Here is a 22,489-nt window from a genome sequence, read left to right as displayed (position 1 = left end):
AGAGACCACCTAGGGATTCCCTTGTATGCGAGAGCTCCTTGCCACCTTGGTGTGTTCTGCAAACGGGTCGTCCGCATAGACCTTGAAAAGACAAAAAAAACCGTAATAAAAAGAAAAAATAAAGGCGTGCGAATCCCAAGGTTGGTTAAGCCGTACTGTGGATCGCGAGCGAGTTATGCCTCCATCCGTACCCATGGGGTTTTGAGTGCATAGTTATGTACGCATGGTACAGATGCCATTTCCTCATCTGGGCTAGGACGGTGGCCGAATTTACTAATTCGGCTCTTGACGAACCGAGCTGCCCTGTAGCAGTGTAGTCCGGATCTTCTTAACGATGTCCAGGGGCTCGACAGCCGGATTATGGTGTCGCTTGAGAAGGCCTCTCTGCACTTCTACTGCTAGGGCTGCGGTATGCTCCTCTATACGGAGGGAACGTTCCGTGTTTCCATTTACTGTAATGACGCCGCGTGGACCGGGCATCTTGAGCTTGAGATAAGCATAATGTGGCACCACGTTGAATCTAGCAAACATGGTTCGTCTGAGCAATGCATGGTAGCCACCACGGAAGGCAACAATATCGAAGATTAGCTCTTCGCTTCGGAATTTATCCGGGGAACCGAAGACCACCTCCAGCGTGATCGAGCCCGTACAACGGGCCTCTATGCCTGGTATGACTCCTTTAAAGGTAGTTATCGTGGGCTCGATTCCTAAGGGGTTAATGCCCATTTTGCGTACCGTATCCTGATAGAGCAGGTTGAGGCTGCTACCACCATCCATTAGGAATCCTGTCATGTGAAATCCGTCGATGATTGGGTTGAGTACCAATGCGGCCGAACCGCCATGATGGATGCTAGTTGGATGATCACGACGATCAAAGGTGATCAGGAATGACGACCATGGGTTGAATTTTGGGGCGACTGGCTCTACCACATAAATGTCCCTGAGTGCGCGCTTGCGCTCCCTTTTGGGGATGTGTGTAGCATATATCATGTTCACCGTTTTGACTTGAGGCGGGAATTTCTTCTGCCCCCAGTGTTCGGCTGCCAGGGCTCCTCCTCTTCGTCCTCGCTCTGCGATTCCCCTTACTTGTTTCCGCTATATACCTTACTGGCTTGCTTAATGACCCGACAATCTTTGTTAGTATGGTCGGCCGGTTTGTCTAGGGTGCCATATATCTGGCATGGACGATCGATAATGCGGTTCAAGCTGGATGGTCCTCCGCCATTCCTTTTATAGGGCTTCTTCCACTGGCCGAACTTGGAGCCACTAAATCCGGCGTGAACTGTAGTGTCATTGGTGTTATCGCCATTGCTTTCGGCGTTTGTGTCTGTTGCGCCGGAGCTTGCTGGTCCTGTTTTTGGGCTCGGAGGGGCCTGCTTCATTGGTTGTGTTTGTGCTGCGAGCCAGCCAACTATCCTCTCCCACGCAAAAGCGGGTCATAAGTGCCGTGAAGGCTGCCATGGACCTCGGCTTTTCTTGACCAAGGTGGCGGGCGAGCCATTCGTCACAGATGCTATGCTTAAAGGCTGCTAGGGCTTCGGCATCCGGACAGTCAACGATCTGGTTCTGTTTGGTTAGGAACCTAGTCCAGAATTTTCTGGCTGATTCTCCGGGTTGTTGACCTATGTGGCTTAAGTCATCGACATCGGGTGGCCAGACATATGTACCTTGGAAGTTGTCAAGGAAGGCTTCTTCCAAGTCCTCCCAGCTGCCGATGGAATTTTTGGGCAGGCTCTTTAGCCAGTGTCGAGCTGGCCCTTTGAGCTTTACTGGGAGGAATTTGATGGCGTGGAGGTCATCTCCATGGGCCATGTGGATGTGGAGAATAAAATCCTCAATCCATACTACAGGATCGGTTGTTCCATCGTATGATTCAATATTGACGGGCTTGAACCCCTCGGGGAATACGTGATCCAGCACCTCATCTCTGAAGGAGAGAGGGTGTGCAGCGCCTCTATATCGGGCCGTGTCACGGCGCACCTCCGATGAAGTCCGCCTGTGGTTATCGTCCCGGGTGTGACTAGGTTTGTCATGTCCGAATAGGTAGATGTTATCCCGAGTCAGGAAGCATCCTCGCGATCCGTAGATTGATCTAGTGTGTCCTGCTTTACTGTCCAGATCCTGCCAAAGGTCGCATGTATGGTCCCGAGCTGTTTTTTCCCTGTTTTTGCAAGGTGGTGGGGCTGGCTGTTGTTCGGACTGAGTTGTCGTTTTATCCCGACTACAGGGTGGTCGGTCTGCCACACTATCCCGACCACGTGGTGGTTGGTCCGTATTGCATGCAGGAGGTATGGGATCAGGTGCCTCCTCATCGAACTGAGGTAGCAGTCTGCGCTTGGGGTAACTCTTGACTGCGTGCTCGAGGCCGTATTCTTCGGCTACCAGGACATCAGTCCACTTATCAATGAGCAGGTCTTGATCAGCCTGTAGCTGTTGCTGCTTCTTCTTCAAGCTTCTCGCAGTAGCTATTAGCTGGCGCTTGAAGCGTTCCAGCTCTTGGGGTGCCTCAGGCACGATGAAATCCTCGCTGCCGAGGCTCTCCTCATCTTTGGAGACTGGACGATAACTATCATCATCCGTGTCATTGGTCATGGCCTTCTTATCAGGGTCATTTTGCCCGTTGTCTTGTTCTTCCTGTTTAGATGCAGTTCCAACAGGGTCTTCATTGTTTTCGGCGTCGCCAGGAGTACTATTTTCTGTGGTGCCAGTGTTGCCATCATTTGAGCAACAAGGCTTAGAACGGCGTTTATGGCGTCGGCGCTTGGACTGTGTCTCAGAAGGTTTATCCGTAACTGGATCCCCTTTGTCATCGTCTCTAGCTTTTTTAGGTGTATCTACCATGTACACATCGTACGAAGAGGTGGCTGTCCAATGTCCAGTAAATGGCGGGTCTTGGCCTTGCTCCATGTTGGCATCATCGTCCATACCATCGATGTCTTTGAGACGTAATCAAGCACGTCGGTTAAGTCATCAACGGTGGCTATGAAGTGGGTGGCAGGTGGGAAGCGAAATTTCCCATCATCAGCCCCTGGCTCGAACCGAACATAATTCGGCTGTGAGTCCTTCTCCAAAGAAAAGTTCTTTAAAGAGTTTAGCACATCACCCAAAGGTGAGTGCTGGAAGATGTCTGCGATGCTAAATTCGAAAATCGATAACCGATCCAGCTCGGTGTCCACAGGCGTACCCGGTCCGGGACTTATAGCTGGAGACGAGTCCGGAATTCCATTGACGCAAATATTGCGGGGTGCCGAGTCCGAGTGCGGCTCCAATGCCACGGACTCTGTGGCCCCGGATGGCACAATCTTATTTGGTTCTAAGACCGCTGTAGCAATAGGGACCATCTCTTGGATGTGATCCGATGACAAATTTAAGTCATGTTCATCGGGGCGAGGGGGAGCGATCGCCGCGGTCTCAAATCCATTGAAGAGCAAGTCTCCACGAATATCTGCGACGTAGTTCAAGCTTCTGAATATGACCTGGTGGTCAGGGGCGTAGCTATCGATCTACTCCAGATGGCCAAGCGAGTTGGCCCGTAGTACGAAGCCGCCGAACACGAAAATCTATCTGGGGAGGAAGGTTTCTCCTTGGGCAGCGTCACTATAGACGATCGAAGGGTCCATTGAACCTTTCGTTGATGACATAGTGGAACTCTCAATGAAAGCACCAATGTCGGTGACAAAACCGGTGGATCTCGGGTAGGGGGTCCCGAACTGTGCGTCTAGGATCGATGGTAACAGGAGAAGAGGGACACGAGGTTTACCCAGGTTCGGGCCCTCCCTATGGAGGTAATACCCTACGTCCTGCTTGATTGATCTTGATGAATATGAGTGTTGCAAGAGTTGATCTACCACGAGATCGTAATGGCTAAACCCTAGAAGCCTAGCCTATATGACTATGGTAATGAATATATCCTTTCTGGACTAACCCCTTCGGTTTATACAGACACCAAGGGGACCTAGGGTTTACATAGAGTTGGTTACATGAGAGGGAATCTACATAGTCGACCGCCAAGCTTGCCTTCCACGCCAAGGAGAGTCCAATCCAGTCACAGGTACAGTCTTCGGCCGTCATGTCTTCACAGCCCATCAGTCGGCCCATGAATAACAGGCCGGACGCCCGAGGACCCCTTAGTACAGGACTCCCTCACCTACCACCACTTTTCCACACCCTCTATACTTACTTTATTGCTTCTTTACCTAAAACAGCCCCTAGTTTTTATTTACGTGCTCTTTATATTTTTGCAAACCTATCCCGTTACACCTACAAAGTACTTCTAGTTTCATACTTGTTCTAGGTAAACCGAATGTTAAGCGTGCGTAGAGTTGTATCGATGGTCGATAGAACTTGAGGGAATATTTGTTCTACCTTTAGCTCCTCGTTGGGTTCCACACTCTTACTTATCAAAAGAGGCTACAATTGATCCCCTATACTTGTGGGTTATCAATGATCTATCGACTAGCCTGGCCTTGACTTATATAATGTACCGAAGACCTAGGATAACAAGAGTCCTAGTTAGATACGCTGGTGGAGAGGAGTCCTTGTGTTGATCACCAAGTCTTGTGGAATCTTCCTCGTATATGTCACGGGCTGTCCGAACTGGCCCAATAGCGAACCATCAGGGGGATCCTTGGCCCAGTCCACCTGGTCGGGAGACGACATGGTGAGTTCCCCCTAGTCCAGGACACCGTCAGTCGCCCCCTGAAGTGGTCTTCAAGTTGGGGACAATCCTCAATTCTTCCAAACTGTTCTTCATCCTTGGTTGTCAATCTTCAAATCTAGTTCAACAAATCTTCCCATCTTTGATCTTGAGGATTGCGAGCTAAATCCTAAGAGTTCACATGTCGGTCATCCGAGGGGCCCTTTAAGTCTTCGACCTTTATGAATGCCTTGCTATTTTTTATGCCACACCTCGGGTTTGAAGTGTTTCCCATGCGGCAGTGTCCTTTTGTGTCCCAGTTCCAACGCCAGACTGTATCCAAGCTCCAACGCTGGACTGCATCCAAGGTGTCTTTTTGCAGCCAAGCTCCAACGCCGGACTGCATTGAAGTTCCAACGGTAGACTATATCAGAGGTGTCTCTTTGCAGCCGAGCTCCAATGGTGACCTACATTCGAGGTGTCATAGATCACCTTGGTTCGAAAAAGTTAAAGGAGTTAAGCCGAGCTTAACGCCATAAATGCCCTCTATGGAGCCAACCACTTGTATCCGAGCTTTATGCCGGACTACATCCGAGGTGGTGCACCACCTCCGTCTGGGGCTGATTTTTTGCGGATATATTTTTCTAATCTATGCAATTTATTCACAACCGAGATGTATAACCAGTAGCCCTCAAGGTGTGTGTCGGTCTAAAACCCGAGATGCACTGAAGGGAAGCATGAAACTGCTGATCCCATTAGCCCCTGAGACTCAGGTCAATTCGTGAAATTAGCATGAGGATCAATTCCTAGCTCGGCAGTATCCATAAGAATGGAAATGTGGTGTGCATAGTCCTTGAGACTCAGGTAGGACGTTGTTGACCAACCAGAGCATCGCAATCTCCTCGGAAACTGTTTTGCACTTTGTAAATTGTTCACATTGAATCAGCAATGCAGTAGCCCCCGAGCCACTAGTCGGGTGGCAACACCAGATCAGGGGATCAATGTAACCCGTTAAAGGCTTTTAAGTGAGAAGCGCGAGGCCTAGTAGCCCCCGAGCCTTAATATGGGCACAGGTGGCCGAATTAAGGATCGATATCCGCTTGACAAAAAAATTTGTTGTGTTTAACACAGATGAGGGAGTCCTGGATTAAGGGGTCCTCAGGCGTCCGACCTATTGGACATGTGCCGGACTGATGGGTTGTGAAGATACAAAGACCGAAGACTCTACCCATGTCCAGATGGGACTCTCCTTGGCGTGGAAGGCAAGCTTGGTGTCCAAATATGAAGATTCCTTTCTTTGTAACCAACCTTATGTAACCCTAGATCCTTCCGGTGTCTATATAAACCGGAGGGCTAGGTCTGTAGACATATATCCTCGTAATCATAGTCAAACAGGCTAGACTTTTATGGTTTAGCCGTTATGATCTCATGTTAGATTAACTCTTGTAATACTCATATTCATCAAGATCAATCAAGCAGGAAGTAGGGTATTACCTCCATAGAGTGGGTCCGAACCTGGGTAAACATTGTGTCTCTTGTCTCCTGTTACCATCGACCTTAGATGCATAGTTCGGGACCCCCTACCCGAGATCCGCCAGTTTTGACACCGACATTGGTGCTTGCATTGAGAGTTCCGCTGTGACGTCGAAAGATAGGATCGATGGCTCGCCTTATTCTCAAGGACAATGTCACCTCCGGAGGAGCACTGGCCTAGGACAAAACCTCCAGCTGGGCGGCTTCACCATGACCGCCCGTCTGACCATTAGGACAACGATGACTTCTCGGGTCATCGAAAATCCCCTCCATGTTGACTCAAAATACTCCAAGAAGATGGATCTGGCGGAGCTGTCATCTTTAAATGAACTCCTAGATCGCATCACCACCCTATGGGTCGCCACAGACTATGATTGGATTGGGCTTAAACCCGACCAGAGAGAAATTAAAACTCCACCGATCACCCATCAAATAGCGGTAGTAGAGGAGCAGGACGACAACTCTTCCTCTATATTGAGGACGAACTATGGTCGGATCTCCGAGCTTGATGAGCCGGACACCTACCTGCAGAAAGACATGCCTTGTCCTCCGAATATAGAATCAAACGACAAGACCGAAAAATCAGTTGACATCCCGGAGCCCGAACCATCAAGTTCGGAAGTTCTTCAAACTCCGGATCCTAAATTGGGCCAGGGTTCGGATTTCAAACTCCGGATCCTAAAGTGTCCCCTTTCAACAGTGGATATCATGCCCTATTGGGGCGAGATGCATTTACACGCTTCCAAGCTATACCTCATTACGGGTATATGAAGCTCAAGATGCCCGGGCCCAATGGCCTAATCACTCACGCCAGTGATCCGGACATAGCACTCCGCGTCGAAAATAAAACCGCATCCCTGGCCATTGAGGCATTATCTGAGGCCCTCGCGGCCGAAGAATTAACCGCATTATGCTCTAGGGTGGATAGGGACGATGTAATCCTGGACAAACGACCCAAATCCACCTCCTTCAAACCAGCAGAAGAAATAGTTAAATTCCAAGTCCACCCAACGGACCCCAAGAAGATAGCATCTATCGAGGCACAACTAGACCCAACGGCCGACACCGCGCTACGAGAGTTTCTGCGCGAGAACTAGGATATATTCGCCTGGCACCCTTTTGATATGCCAGGAATCCCACGCAGATTGGCCGAGCACAGCCTCAATATATTGAAGGGATATAAATCGGTCAAGCAAACACTACGACACTTTTCCGAGCCCAAACGTCAATCTGTGGGGGAGGAGCTAGCCAAGCTAATCGAGGCCGAATTCATTAGAGAAATAAAACACCCGGACTGGCTCGCAAACTTCGTGATGGTGCCAAAGAAGGATAAATCCTGGCGCATGTGCGTCAATTTCAAAGAGCTTTATAAGGCTTGCCCTAAGGATCCCTTCCCCCTCCACTGCATTGACCAGATCATTGATGCCACTATAGGATACGACTCACTGTGCTTCCTCGACGCATATTCTGGATGCCATCAAATCAAAATGAAGGAGTCTGATCAAGCCCCAATGGCATTCATTACCCCATATGGGCCATTCTGCTTCAACACCATGCCCTTCGGGCTCGAAAACGCCGGGGCCACCTACCAACGCATGATTCAAACATGCCTGGAGAAACAGATCGGCAACATAGTTGAAGCATATGTGGACGACGTCGTCACTAAAACTAGGCACGTCGATTCACTAATAGATGATTTACGTCTAACATTCGACAACCTCCGTGCATATGACATCAAGCTCAACCTGGAAAAGTGTGTTTTCAGCGTCCCTGCTGGAAAGCTGCTGGGCTTCATTGTTTCCAATGGAGGAATTGAAGCAAATCCAGCCAAAATCCATGCTTTGTCACAATTTGCTACGCCAACGGACCTTAAACAAGTCCAAAAACTCGCCGGATGCATGGCAGCTTTAAGCCGCTTTATCTCTAGATTGGGAGAAAAGGCATTGCCACCGTATCACCTCCTCCGGTGCATCGATCACTTCGAGTGGACGGATGCGGCAACAACCGGATTGGAAGAAATAAAGGCCCTTCTTGCGAGCAACCCAATCCTGGCCACACCGAATGTCGGCAAACCCATGTTATCATACAATGGGCAACACACTAGGTGGTGAGTGCCATGCTCGTCATTGAGCGAGAGCAGGACGGACACAAATTCCCGCTTCAGAAGCCGGTATACTACGTATCCACTGTCCTCACACCATGAAAATCCCGGTACCCTCATTACCAAAAGATAGCATACACGGTCTTCATGGCATCCCGGAAGCTACAACACTGCTTCCAACAATGTTCTATCATGGTGGCTTCCGAAGTACCACTCAATGACATAATAAATAACCACGATGCTACGGGCCGGATAGCCAAATGGGCCATTGAGCTCCTTCCATTCGACATAACAAAGAAACTGCGTTGAGCCATTAAATCCCAAGTACTAGCAGACTTCATCGCCGAATGGACAGAGGCCAAACTCCCTAAAGAGTACAGCACATATTCCAACTGGTTTATGTATTTTGATGGTTCCAAAATGCTGGCAGGATTAGGAGTGGGCGTCGTTCTAATGTCCCCCACTGGAGATGTAGTCGAGTACATACTCCAAATATTATACACAGACTCCAATAATGCAGCCGAATACGAGGCCTTATTGCATGGTCTCCGGATGGCTGTCTCCATGGGCATACAACGCCTGGAAGTGCGTGGGGACTCAAACCTCGCAATATCTCAAATAAATGGATATTTTGATGCTAAAGATCCGAAGATGGCAGCTTACTGCAACGCCGTCCTAAAAATGTCGGTTCGGTTCGAGGGGCTCGAGTTTCATCACGTGGCTCGAGAAAGTAATCAAGCGGCGGACGTCCTTGCTCGCATCGGCGCCAAGCGCGACCCCGTCGCACCTAACATCTTTCTGGAAAGGCTTTTTAAGCCGTCCATGGTGTGGCAAGGGGAGAGCGGCAACACCAACACCAATCCCGATCCGAACACAACCCCAGATTCCGAACACAACGATATCATCGGGGGCTCAGCCATCGAAATAACACCGTCGGCCCATCTCCTCATGGCAGTCATTGCCCCATGGACCGAACCCTTCTTGGCCTACCTTAATAGGAGAGAACTCTCGGAGTATCAGAATGAGGCTTGCCGCATTATCCAGCATTCGAAGACCTACAAGGTTCACGACAGAGAGCTCTACAAGAAAAGCGCTACCGGAGTCCTTCAAAGATGTATCTCCGAGGAAGAAGGGCGGCAGCTCCTGGCTGAAATTCATGTCGGTCTCGGCGGTCACGATGCCGCAGCTCGGGCCCTTGTTACCAAGGCCTTCCGTACAGGTTTTTATTGGCCGACGGCCCGAGCAGACGCACAGGACCTTGTCCAACATTGCGTCAGATGCCACCTCTTCGCCAACCAAAGCCATATGCCCCCACCGCTCTACAAACGATCCCCATCACTTGGCCTTTCGCGGTCTGGGGCTCGATATGGTCGGGCCCCTTAAAGGAGGAAGCCATAAGAAAAAGTATCTGCTGGTCATGGTGGATAAATTCACTAAGTGGATAGAGGCCAAACTAGTTAAAACGGATGAGGCGGGGCCAGTGATAGAATTCATATCCGGCGTTGTGCACCGTTATGGTGTTCCACACAACATCATCACCAATAATGGCTCCAATTTCACAGCCGATGAGGTTAAAACATGGTGTGCTAATCTGGGCATTAAGCTCGATTACGCCTCTGTCTATCACCCGCAAACAAACGATCAAGTCGAACGGGCCAATGGTCTTATTATGAGTGACATCAAACCCAGACCAGTGCGGTCTTTGAGAGAATCAGACAAGACTAGGTTGAGGAGCTTGACTCCGTACTCTGGGGGCTGCGGACCACGTCCAACCGCACTACTGGATATACACCTTTCTTCATGGTGTACAGAGCAGAGGCTGTGTTGCCCTGTGCTATTATTCATGACTCACCTCGACTGCGCATGTATGAAGAGAGAGAGGCCGAGCTTGATCGGCAGGACAGCCTAGATGCCCTGGAGGAGGATCGCGATGTCGCAAAAGACCGTTCCGCATTTTATCAATAACAGGCCCGCAGATATCAAAGCAGAGAAGTACGGGCCAAGACTTATAATGTTGGTGAACTCGTTCTAACCTTGCCGGAGAAGAAAAAGGACAAACTCAAGCCCAAGTGGGAGGGTCCCTTCATCATTGACGAAGTTATCACCTGAGGAGCGTACGCCTGCGTGCTGCATCAGACAATCGCCTAGAGCCGAACCCCTAGAACGCAGCCAGACTCCGAAGATTCTATGCCTAGCGCCGAACTATTTGTTCGTCTCCTTCTCCGTGTTGTTTCCTTTATTTTTTCCTCTCTTTTCATTCTTCCTTTTTTTCTAAAGCCTTAAAGCTTTCACACGGCTAAAACATGCACCTGTGACATACACATCCTCGGACATGTACGTCCATTATACCTGGGGGCTTCCCGGAAAGAAGCTTATTCTTATTTTCCGAGCATCAAGCTCACCACATATCCGTTTTCCCATATGTACCTTTTCTTCGCCATTATATGCATCAGTATGACTTCAGTCTTGGTCAAGCTGGGTTGCCTGGCTCCTGTGCTTATGCCCTACATTCCCGTTAGTTCGGCTAGGGCATAATGGGAGTACCTTTGCGATTGTTACTTCCGGGTCATCCAGATGTGTACCTCAAACTGGGTGAAGCCGAAATCTAGCGTTCTTAAGGGAATATCCGGTCTGTGGATTAAAGATGTTTTTGCATTCACCCCATGGTGAACCCCTAGATGTTACGTATACTGCGATTTTTCCAATCACAGTTCGGACATGCATTTTAACGTGTGCACACCCATGGAAAGGAACGCTTAACGGAACTATTCTCTCTGGAAGATGTTTCTTACAATCATAATGTAATATAACATAACTAGCCGCATACAACTTGTCTGTTCAAGCAACTATGACCCCTACGTCTGGTTCCCACACATAGCCCGGTCTATTTTACCGCTCGGGTATTCGGAAACACTCCGCACCTTCGGGTCCAGAGGTCGAAGGGAAAAGGTCTGCCATGACAATCTTTTTAAAATTCAGCTAGAGTTACATATGTCAAGGAAAGTACATAGTCACTTGGACTCAAAAATTCCCTCCTCTATACCGTCCAGCAGGCTGTCTAACTTACAATCCTGCTTGGAATACTTGGCGGCTACCTCTACTTGGTCATATACCAAATTAATGGGAACTTCTTTTCCATCTGACCCTTGAGTTCCGACCTGAGCCATATGATTCGGATCAAGCTTGGCATATCGTGTTTTCACCATGGCCCATGCTTTTCGTGCACCTTCCCGGCAGGTCGATATCTTCCACAATCGAAAGCGCCGCCACGCTCCGTTGAATAGCTATATAAGCTCCTCCATCTTTCCTAGAGGGGAGGCGGATGGCCATAAAGCCTTGGCAACACTTCACATCACCTTGCGAGCCTGCTCGTGCACTTGCGACAACTCTTGTAGGAGATTGCTCGAGAATCCGGACATCTCCTCTTCGGGACGACCGGTCAGCATACCTGCAGACAGAACTCTGTCAGTCCCCTCTATCTTCGAATTATTCGAAGGTAAGTTCGACCACATACTGAATGTGCCACCTCGCAGCCTTTTATTCTCCTTTACGGAGTCATCCAGCTGGGCCCGCACATCTTTCAGCTCTTCGCCCAGCTGGGTGTTGGAATCCTGGAGTTTGTCCTTCTCCTCCCGGACTCGTGTCAACACACGTTCGCCCTTGGCAAGTAGTCTTTGGGACTCTTTCTCACCCGCTTGAGCGGCCTTCAATTGCTCCTCCAGTTGATCTAACGATCCTATCATGATATAAGAAACAACGTTAACATAGCTAGCATATAATTATGTTCTCTCGATGGAGGGAAACCTTACCAGTTGACGCCTTCTTGGATTTCTCCAGTTCGGCGGTAACAATAGTTTGCTATGTCCGACATTTTTCTAGCTCTTGAGACAACATGTTGTTCTTCTCCGTAAGCACCTGGTTATACAATGATCCTTAAATCAGTTGTATCAACTGCTTTAAGTCTCGGGGGCTACTGGTGTATGATTACTAAATCTACACTTTTCCGCATATCTTTCAGATGCTGGTCCATGGCTCTGGCAAACCCATCCCGAGCAGCTCGGATGTACACATCGGCCGAGCTGAAGGCATCAAATGCCTCCTTTGAAAAGCCGGGGTCACGAAGAGCGGCCCTCCGACGGCGATGATTCATGGCACTTTCCACTTCAGAGTTCGTGACAGACATATCGTCTGAATCCTCTGTGGAAGGAGAGTTCGGCTCCCCTCCCGTGTCAGCGCCCGTCCTTAGGGCAGGGTCCGGAACCTGACTAGTGGAGACACATCCGGTAGGATCCTCGGACATAGTCCGGCGGACACTTTTCCTGATAGAATGTGGCAAATGGCATCATGATTTGATGTGGTGATCAGAAGATGTATTCTTGAAAAAAAGCCTTACCTCTTTGAGGAGGATTCTACCATGTTATCATTTTCCTTCCTCTTCAAAGATATGCTCGGTGCGGGCGCCACTCTCCTCAGAGACACTTTTGGTGCACATTGTGGCATCGAGCGCCTCCCCTTTGGAACACGAAATAGTGTGGTGGGTGAGGCATAGTAAGGAAAATCTTTCGAAGAAGGTGTCTTTTAAATTACTTACATGCGAAGCAGGGAGGAGGCCGGGGTAATCAGTCATGATGGGTACTTCCGTACCATCGTAGCTCATCTGATAGAATACTCCATCCTCGAGGTCCACAAATATGTCCGGATCTTCATCGAATTCGGGGTCAAGGTCCCGGTTGTGACCCTCTGGCTGGGGGCGGAGCTATTGATCCCCTCGATGGCCTTCCACCATTCCTGTAGCGAGTAGATAGGTTACTGTCCATTGAAAATGATTCAGGGAGAGGAGTAAAATGGTGGGACTGGAGCTTACTCAGCTAGGAGGATTATACATGGAAAATCCATCTCGACATTGGAGATGAGTGAACTCCTCCTTCTCCCCTTTGTATTCTTCGGCTAATATTTTGGCCAAAGCGGTGGGGGTTTTCAGACCCTTCTAACCGCAGCGTGAGGCATCATCTTCCCTGTTATAGCGCCACAAGGGAAGCCCTCTGTATTGGAGTGGGTGGACCCCGCGCACTATGGAGATGGCCATTACCTTGATTATTGACAATCCGGACTGGGCGAGCATCTTAATCTTGCCCATCAACTGACTGACTTCTACGCTATCCTCCTCCTCGAGGCTCCAAGGATGCCAGCTGTGGCGTTTCTTCAACGACATGCTTGAAAATTTGGGTAGGCCCATTCAGACTGCGTCAGGAAGAGCAACGTCGTCAATATAGAAACATTCAGAAGGCCACTCTTTGGAAGCCTTCTTCGGCATGCCGGACAGGTATCCAGTCCTGGCGATACGCCACACTTCGGCTCCACCCACTTCGAATATCGACCCCCCTTGATTACGAGGGACGAGGCAGAATAGTTTTCTCCATAATTCAAAATGGGCCTCGTAGCCTAGGAATAGCTCGCATACAACATAACATGCGATGTGCAAGATGGAGGCGGGAGTGAAACTGTGCAGTTGGAAGCCATAATACTCCAGAAGTCCTCGAAGGAAGGGATGGATTGGAAATCCGATGCCTCTTACAAAGAAGGGAATGAAGCACACTCGTTCCCCCTGGATGGATTGGGGAAGTTCTCCGCCTGAACCCCGCCATTGAACGACGTCAGCTCTGCTCCGACGGGGACTAGATCCGTAGGGGGAAGAAATCCCTGTTTTTGTAGCTTCGACAGCTGACTGTGAGATACGGAGCATCTCTCACAATCACTATTTTCGGAGCCGTGGGGACGAGAGGAAGAGCTAGGAGCGTTAGCCATGTTTGGGTGGTTCCGCTTGGCAAGCTCTGAGGATTTTTTCGCGGGGTGTGGGATGGATCTGAGATCTATTCTCTTTAAATAGGCACCTCTCTTTTACGGTCAGGGTGGTATGTGCGAAAATACCCTAACCTCTCGTATTCACTCGCCATGTGGAAGCTGAAGTCAGGAAGGCGTGGAAGCTGAAGTCAGGAAGGCGTGGAAGCTGAGGGGTATGACATTAAATGGAAAGCCGAATACATCACTTTGAAGTCACTGAAGGAGGAGCCCGCCTTGCAATGCCGAAGACTATCTGCGCGCCGGACACCTCGTCATTGAAGTCTGGTTCGGGGGCTACTGAGGGAGTCCTAGATTAAGGGGTCCTCGGGCGTCCGACCTATTGGACATGGGCCAGACTGATGGGCTATGAAGATACAAAGACCGAAGACTCTACCCGTGTCCGAATGGGACTCCCCTTGGCGTGGAAGGCAAGCTTGGCGTCCAAATATGAAGATTCCTTTCTCTGTAACCGACCTTATGTAACCCTAGATCCCTCTGGTGTCTATATAAACTGGAGGGCTAGGTCTATAGACATATATCCTCATAATCATAGCCAGACAGGCTAGACTTTTAGGGTTTAGCCATTACGATCTCGTGGTAGATCAACGCTTGTAATACTCAACTCATCAAGATCAATCAAGAAGGAAGTAGGGTATTACCTCCATAGAGAGGGCCCGAACCTGGGTAAACATTCTATCCCTTGTCTCCTGTTATCATCAACCTTAGACGCACAGTTCGGGACACCCTACCCGAGATCCGCCGGTTTTGACACGGACAAAAGACTTCTGGAAAAGAGAGAAAGATCTCTTAAAGGAGCTGGAGCTAGTGAAAGCCGAGCTCGTCAAGATCGGCCTCGAGGAGCTTAATAGATAAGAAATCAATGCCAATAGGGGATTATGATAGCATTATATTAGCTGCTCGGTTGCCTCAGCGAGATTGTGACCTTGACTCATTAAAAGATGGGCTGCAGTAAATTGACTTTACTCGCAATTTATGTGTAATGATCCCATGTATCCAAGTACTTTACATCATTAATGATCGGATCCGCATTGTACAAAAACTTTGTTGACCGACCATCGACTTCAACCTCCTCGACAAGTAGCTGGGGAGTGTCTGTCCCACTTGATAAAGCCTTTATGAGGGCAAAGCTTTATGGCAAACAGAGCAATCTGGCCATACGGTTTTATAAAAAAACATACACGAAGAGATATGTTATATTACTTTTTAATGTAAGGAACATCTTTTGGGAAAAATAGTTCCTTTATAAGTTCCTTTTCCCAGGCTATCTTGTTGACCATGATCGTGAAACCTCAACTCCGATGAACGTGGGAGGAAAATATTGAGGATTTAGTTTGGGGAAAGTTCCTGAACTCTGTTGTGTTTAGTGAACCTAAATTTTCACTTCTGTCGTGGCGGACCAATTATATTCTTAAAATGGCTAGCTTTCGGCTTCACCTAGTCTGAGGTACTAACCCGGATGACCTAGAAGTAACAATCACAGAGGTGCTCCCTTTACCCCCACTACAAAAAAATACACTTCCGTGATGATACGTGTTTGTCACAGTAGGTCACGTTTTCTGTCATGCATGTACATCCATGACAAATTTATGATAGAATCAAGATAGTCATACCTGTGCTGCCATAGAAGTATTCCATGACATTACCAAAATTATCATCATGGAAGTGTCCACTTCCATGACGATAAATCGTGCGTCACGGAAGTGCTTTTGTCAAGGGTGACCGACACGTGGCATCCACCGTAACGGAACGCCGTTAAGATATCGGTCCGGTTTTGGATCCGATAACCCGTTAACAGCCCCGACCAATGGGGTTTTTCCACATGTAAAATCATCATTCGCGGGAGGAAACATGTGTCGACTCACCGTTGGGACATATGGCATCCACTCATTGGACCCAAAGAGCCTATGATACGTCGGCACGTGGCACGGACCAACAGATGCCCATTAATATGAAAAGGCCGGCCCGTTTGACTTGGTCAAAAGGTGGCGGGCCGGCCCACGGCAAGCCTGTGAATGACCTGTTCGCATGTAGCCCATTTATAGCCCGCTAACCCAAGGCCCGTTTACGGCTTATCCGAATTAGGCCTAGTTGCGTCATCTAGGCCGTCCAATATAATTCCAGCCCATTTTAACTTCCGGACCATGTATGTCCCATGACGTCTTTTGGCCCATATGAGGCCCTGAGTAACCCTCGGCCCATTAACAGCCCATGGTAAAACTGGCCCACAATGAACAGTGTATCACTTTATATCCATTAACGGCCCATTATTTCGTTGGGCCGTTTCTAGCCCAAGTTATCTTTCGGCCTTCTCAGGGCCCATTTATTCTTGGGCTCATTTCCAGCATTTGTTTACTTTCAGCCCATTACTGTCATTTTCTGCTTGTGGGCCAAATATAGCCAGTGGTTACAGTTGGCCCGTTTGTGGCCCGTTAATACGTTGGGCCGTTTTCATAGCGACATCAAACATGACCTAACTACGACGACCCGTTATGGTCGTCCCATGAACGGACGATTTCAACTCTAGCCCATTTACGGCCATAATGTGGTCTGTTATTGGCCCATGTTTGGCTAACCGATCATACGGCCCGTAGAAGGCCCATTGATGATACGACCCATAGAAGGCCCATTGTGTCTACGCCCCGTAGAAGGCCCATTGTTTGTACGGCCCTTAGAAGGCCCATTGTTTCTACGTCCCGTAGGAGGCCCATGTTAACTATAGTAAATATGTAGCCCATTGTTAATGTGGCCTAGTTTTTAAAATTAGGTTATTGCAGCCACTAGCAAACTGCGGAAAAAGAACTGCACTCACTACAAGAAAAAAAATTAAGCAAGACAACAGAAATAAATAAGCAATCAACTTACGCTAGGCTATCATGGCTATTACACATATTACATCCACTGGGCATCAAAGTTCGCTACAAGTGCAAATATAGGGAACAAAGCAGCATATAAACGCCGCAACAAAACAAGTCCAGAACTGAAACCACTTTAGAAGAGCTCAAGAAACAATATCCTGGGTACCCATAATGCTGGCAAGATGCTTAGCAAGCTTATTAACTTTCTCTTGTTTGGCGCTTAAATCCTCCAGCACTTGCTGTTGCACCAGAAAGTATGCATCTGAATTCTGCAGGGACTTCCTCAGTCCTTCGGCTTCCTGTCGCATAACATCTGATCGTTGTATTTCAACTTGAAGTTGAGACTCAAGAATCCGAACTGACTCAGGCAGCGAGTGCGAAGAGCTGGTGCCAGCAGTAGTAGCCAGTAACTCGAACACTATATCAAGACATGACTTTGGGGTTGTCTCAGTGTCTTCAATATAGTTTTTATCAGCTTTCTTGGAGAACAACAGGGATGTCTGACTATCTTGAACCTGATCTGCATTACTTCCTTTACCTTTGCATAACGGGGTACTCTTCTGCAATATTTTATCCGCGTTCTAAAGGAGAAACAAACAAACACATCACAGGTTTACAATGTAGTATATGAAACTCATTTTGGTAAACCAGTTCAGTAGTAAGGTGGACATGATAACAGCATGAAACAAAAATATATCTATGTAGTATGGTCACTGTATGGTCTATATCATTCTAGTTTATGTTGCCAAATCAAGATAGATATAGTTCAAATCATATCTATTTAAGACAAAGCAGCATAGATAGAATATAAGTGTGGGAAACTACACAACAATAACAACACTTGTAATGTGCATGGCATGAAAACATAACTATTTGTTCAACTGAAACTGAAATCAACATAGAGCAAGTTACAACAGCAAACACGTTAAAGAAACAGGTTTAAAACATACCTATTGCGCCATTGGAGTTTCAATTGCATCCTTCAAATTTGAAATTAGTTGGTATGAGTAAATACAGTGATGCCAGAGCAAAGTAGTATGAACCATAGCTACGGAACCTGACCTGAGAACAATTCTTCTTCTGCTTTAAGCGTTGACTTGGGGTTCGGAGTGGTGGTCCTCGTGCTTTGGGCACTGTAGTTGCCTTACTAAATGCTCGTGTTTGGGTGCTCTATGGTGGAGACGGTGCTGTGTCAATAGGAACTGGGTTACTATCTGCTGGGGTTGGGGTTAGAAGGGGTGTAGCTGGTTCTCTGTCTAACTGGGTAGGGGTACAATCTGCGTGAGTCTGGGTTATGTGTGGTGGGGCTGGTTCTTGGGCAAGTAGAACCGTGGTTCTATCTCCATCGACAGGTAGCACGATCTTTTCTGAAGACCGTGTTTTTACTCCCACAGATACTGCCATCACCCCCTCCAATTGAAATGGCTGATAAACAAGAAAAGTAATTGAATGTACATACATTGTAAGATAGACAGGTGCAATGGATAGTAGGGAAGAAAACAAGGCATGAAATAATTCACATTTATGTTGTCTAACCAAACAGAACAGCAGGACATAATTTCAAATATATGATGGCTAATTAAACAGGATAGCATGACACAATTTCACATGTATGATGGCTGACTAAACAGGATAGAATGACATACTTCAAAATATGATGACTATGTAAACAGGATGGCATGATATAACTATACGATGTGTCTATTAAAGTGGTTGGCATGCCATAAATCACAAACATGCCGTCGATGGAAACATGATGGCATGATATAATTCACGGATAGAATGACATAATTCAAAATATGATGACTATGTGAACATGATGAGATGATATAACTATATTATGTCTTTAGAAAATGGGTTGGCATGCCATAATTCAGATACATGCTATCTATGTAAACATCATGGCATGATATAATTCAAATATATGATTTATATACTAAGGAAGTGAGCAGAGGGCAATCACATATATGATGTGTCAACTAAGGAGATGGCATTCAATATCATGTATATGATGTAAAAACTAAGCATTACAATACAACACATGCATAATATGAGTAATATAACCCTACCAAGTTTGAGCATACACCTCAGGGGGATAATAGGACTGGTCATCTGCCTCTAAATCCTCCTCTAAAGAGCTATCTGTAACCAGCAACATATCTGCTTCACCAGGTAGCATTGTCTTCTCTGAAGACCTTGTTTTCACTCCAGATTTCTCCATCACCAATTCAAATGGCTGATGCACAGGAAGAGCAATTGAATATACAAACATTGTCGACAAAAGCAATGAGAAATACAAAAAAAGGACAGAATGATATAATTCACATATATGACTCTTGGCTAAACAACATGGCATTGCATAATTCACATATATAATGGCTTGCAACAAGATAGCATTGCATAATTCACATATATAATGTCTTGCAAAAAGATGGCATTGCATAATTCACATATATGGTAATTAGACACTAAACAGGTGGCATTCACACAAATCATGTCTAAACTAAGAAAATGAGATAGCAATGCAAGATACCATACGCACGATATGAGCAACATAACCCTGCCAAGTTAGAGCATGCACCTCGGGGGGGGGGGATAGGACTGGTCATCTGTCTCTGAATCCTCCTCTGAGGAGCTATCTCAAACAGCAAGACATGCGCTTCGTCAGACAGTATTGTCTGCTCTAAAGACCTTGTTTCCACTCCAGATTTTTCCATGACCGTGAAGAATGGCTGATGCACAGGAAGAGTAATTGAATGTACTAAAATTGTTGACAAATTTAACACGTAATAAAAAATGATGTCATGAAATAATTCACATATAAGATGACTGGCTAACCAGGAGGCATTGCAAAATTCACATATATGATGCCTGGCTAAACAAGATGGCATTGCATGATTCACATATACGATAAAGAAACTAAAAGATGGCATTGACACAAAGCATGTCTAAACTAAGTAGATGACATCTTTGATGTATATAGTAAGCAATGCAAGGCACCATATGCATGATATTACCAACATCAGCATGCCAAGTTAGAGCGAAGACCTCATGGGGTAAATAAGGGTGGTCTTCTGCTTCTGAATCCCCCTCAGAACAATTATCTTCCTCTTGATTACGATCTGAAATGGGTGGAGGAGGGCTGCCTTTGCACCCACCATGGAGCGACGTCTGCATGAAATTTTATTGCCACGTAAAGCTCGTCTCTTTTGCTCTACATGTTCAGTTTCATTGTGTACAATAACTGACATGCATAGGAATAAAACATAGTGAGATTATGTAAGGAGTGCATGCATAAATCCATAGTGAAGGTAGCAAACTATGGATAGACCCAAAACCAATGATAGCAGGCAGATAATAGCTTTAGTTAAAAAATACAGATACTTGGTCCTTTAATGTTTGTTTGCACCCAACATGAAACTCATAGTAGACACCCGAGATTAACCAGATAGTAGACATATAGTACTAATTGCTGCCCCAACATGTACCCCACAACCAGTTAAAAACTCAAGTTTCAGCATAAGTTTGGACCTGAGTCGGAGTCTAATAGGTGAACACGACGATAAAGTAGCATGTCATCATATTAAGCGATGCATAACGTAAGCAAACACGGAAGAGTGTGACCTCTCTTGCGAACCCGTGTAGTCCTCAAGGTCATTTGCTCAGTTGATGATGGTAATGCAGTTGTCATGGCTGACAGCGGTGGGGAAGAAGATCTGAGGTGGCGAAAGGCAGTCTAGAGAGCGGATCCCTGCTGTGGTGAACCCTTCTATTGTTGGAGCAGCAAAGCTGGGGTGGAACACAACACCGCAGGAGCAGGACAAACCACCCAACGTTTTCTTTGACACATATCTGTAACAGAAGTAATTGTGTAAGGGCTAGTTTGAATTTGAGGATTCTAACAATGCAGGGATAGGAAATAGACAGGAGTAGGATAGGAATGCACGTGCAAAACAGAGAATTTAAAAACACATGATTTCTGCCAATCTGGGTGTTTGGTTCACAAGAATTGGAAGATCACAGGATGCAAAGAAGCATGGTGAGATTAAGTTAAACCACAATTAATGTACAACCTCTTTGGTGAAGCCGTGTCGATCTCAACGTGATTGGGTTGGCCGGTGAGGATGCTCCGGCTGACTTGGCTGTCAGAGGAGGGGAAGAAGATCTTAGGCGTCTAGAGATGGAGCCCGAGGTACTGCTCCACTATGATGGAGGGTTTCGTCGTTGGAGCAACTCCCGTGAGTTGTACGACACTGAGGCTGAAGCAGGACAAGAGAGACAATCTTAACCTCAGTGGAATTCTAATAGCATCTCCAATAGATGACGTAAAATACATGACCACAAACTGCTAGATGTATACATCAGCCGCTCATCTCTGAACTTAACTATCAAAACTGAATTTAACTGTCGAAACTGAACTTAACTGTCGAAACTGAATTTTGCTGTCGAAACTGAATTTTACTGTCGAAACTGAACACACTAGAGGTGAGGCTACAAGTCAGTCGACTGACTTTTTCATCTCTGGTCAGTCGATTTTGCAGCTGTTGGATACGAAATCAAGGGACTGCATTTCATCTTCAACCTCCACCCCCCCCGAGCCGCCAGCCACCACCGGCCAAACAGCCACCCCCGCTGCCCCCCCCCCTCCCGCCCTGAAAACAGTCCCCACCGCCGGTCCGTCACCGCACCGACCATCCCTGTATCCCCCCTCCCCCCCCGTGACGAGCTTTTTCTCCGGCGATCCCCACGCCACCGCCCACCACCGCCGGTGACCACCGCCCCACCCTGAACCCTAAGATAGATAGTGGGGTACCTCTCCGGCGAGCCCCCTCCCCACCGCGGCTGGTTCTTCCTTAACTCCGGCGAGCCCCCCACCCCCTGAAAATCGACTAACCCAAAAGTCTATTTAGTCGAATGAAGTGTAGCTAAACTGGAGCAACATCGCAAGCAAGAGCAAGAGCGAGAGCTGTAGTGCGAGCAAGAGCAGACCAGGCAGGGGATCGAGAGCAAGAGCAGAGCAGTAGCGCGAGCGAGAGCTAAAGCAGCATCAGCTCCTACTGATGTGGACGTCGCCGCCGAGGGAGCGACGCCGTGGAGGAAGTGGTCGGCGACGCCGCCGTGGACGGAGCCGCGCCGTGTCGGCTCGGGATCGAGCACCGGCAGCACCGTGATATCGAATCAAGAATAAAATGCGGTGATTAGTGTACAACCTCTTTGGTGGCACCGATTAGGCCACAACTTCATCCGAGGAAACGGTGATGATGATGCTCTTCCGGTGGTGTAGGTGAAGACGGCGGTGTGGGAATGGAGGTGGCGCGAAAGATGAGGGGAACATCGGGGCAGCTCCTTGGAGGTGGAGGACGGGGTGGCTGATCCGGCAGGACGACCAGATCGATGACGGATCCTCATCCGGTACGGTGGATGAGGGACGTCGAGGTGTTGCTGTGGACGACGTCGTTGGGGAAGAGGCTCCGGCTGGGTGGCAGACGGAGGAGGGTCTGG

This window comes from Triticum urartu, chromosome 2, assembly GCF_003073215.2.
Source record: "Triticum urartu cultivar G1812 chromosome 2, Tu2.1, whole genome shotgun sequence".
Lineage (NCBI taxonomy): Eukaryota > Viridiplantae > Streptophyta > Magnoliopsida > Poales > Poaceae > Triticum > Triticum urartu.
The sequence above is the reverse complement of the archived record's forward strand: the minus strand, read 5'-3'. Positions refer to the sequence as shown.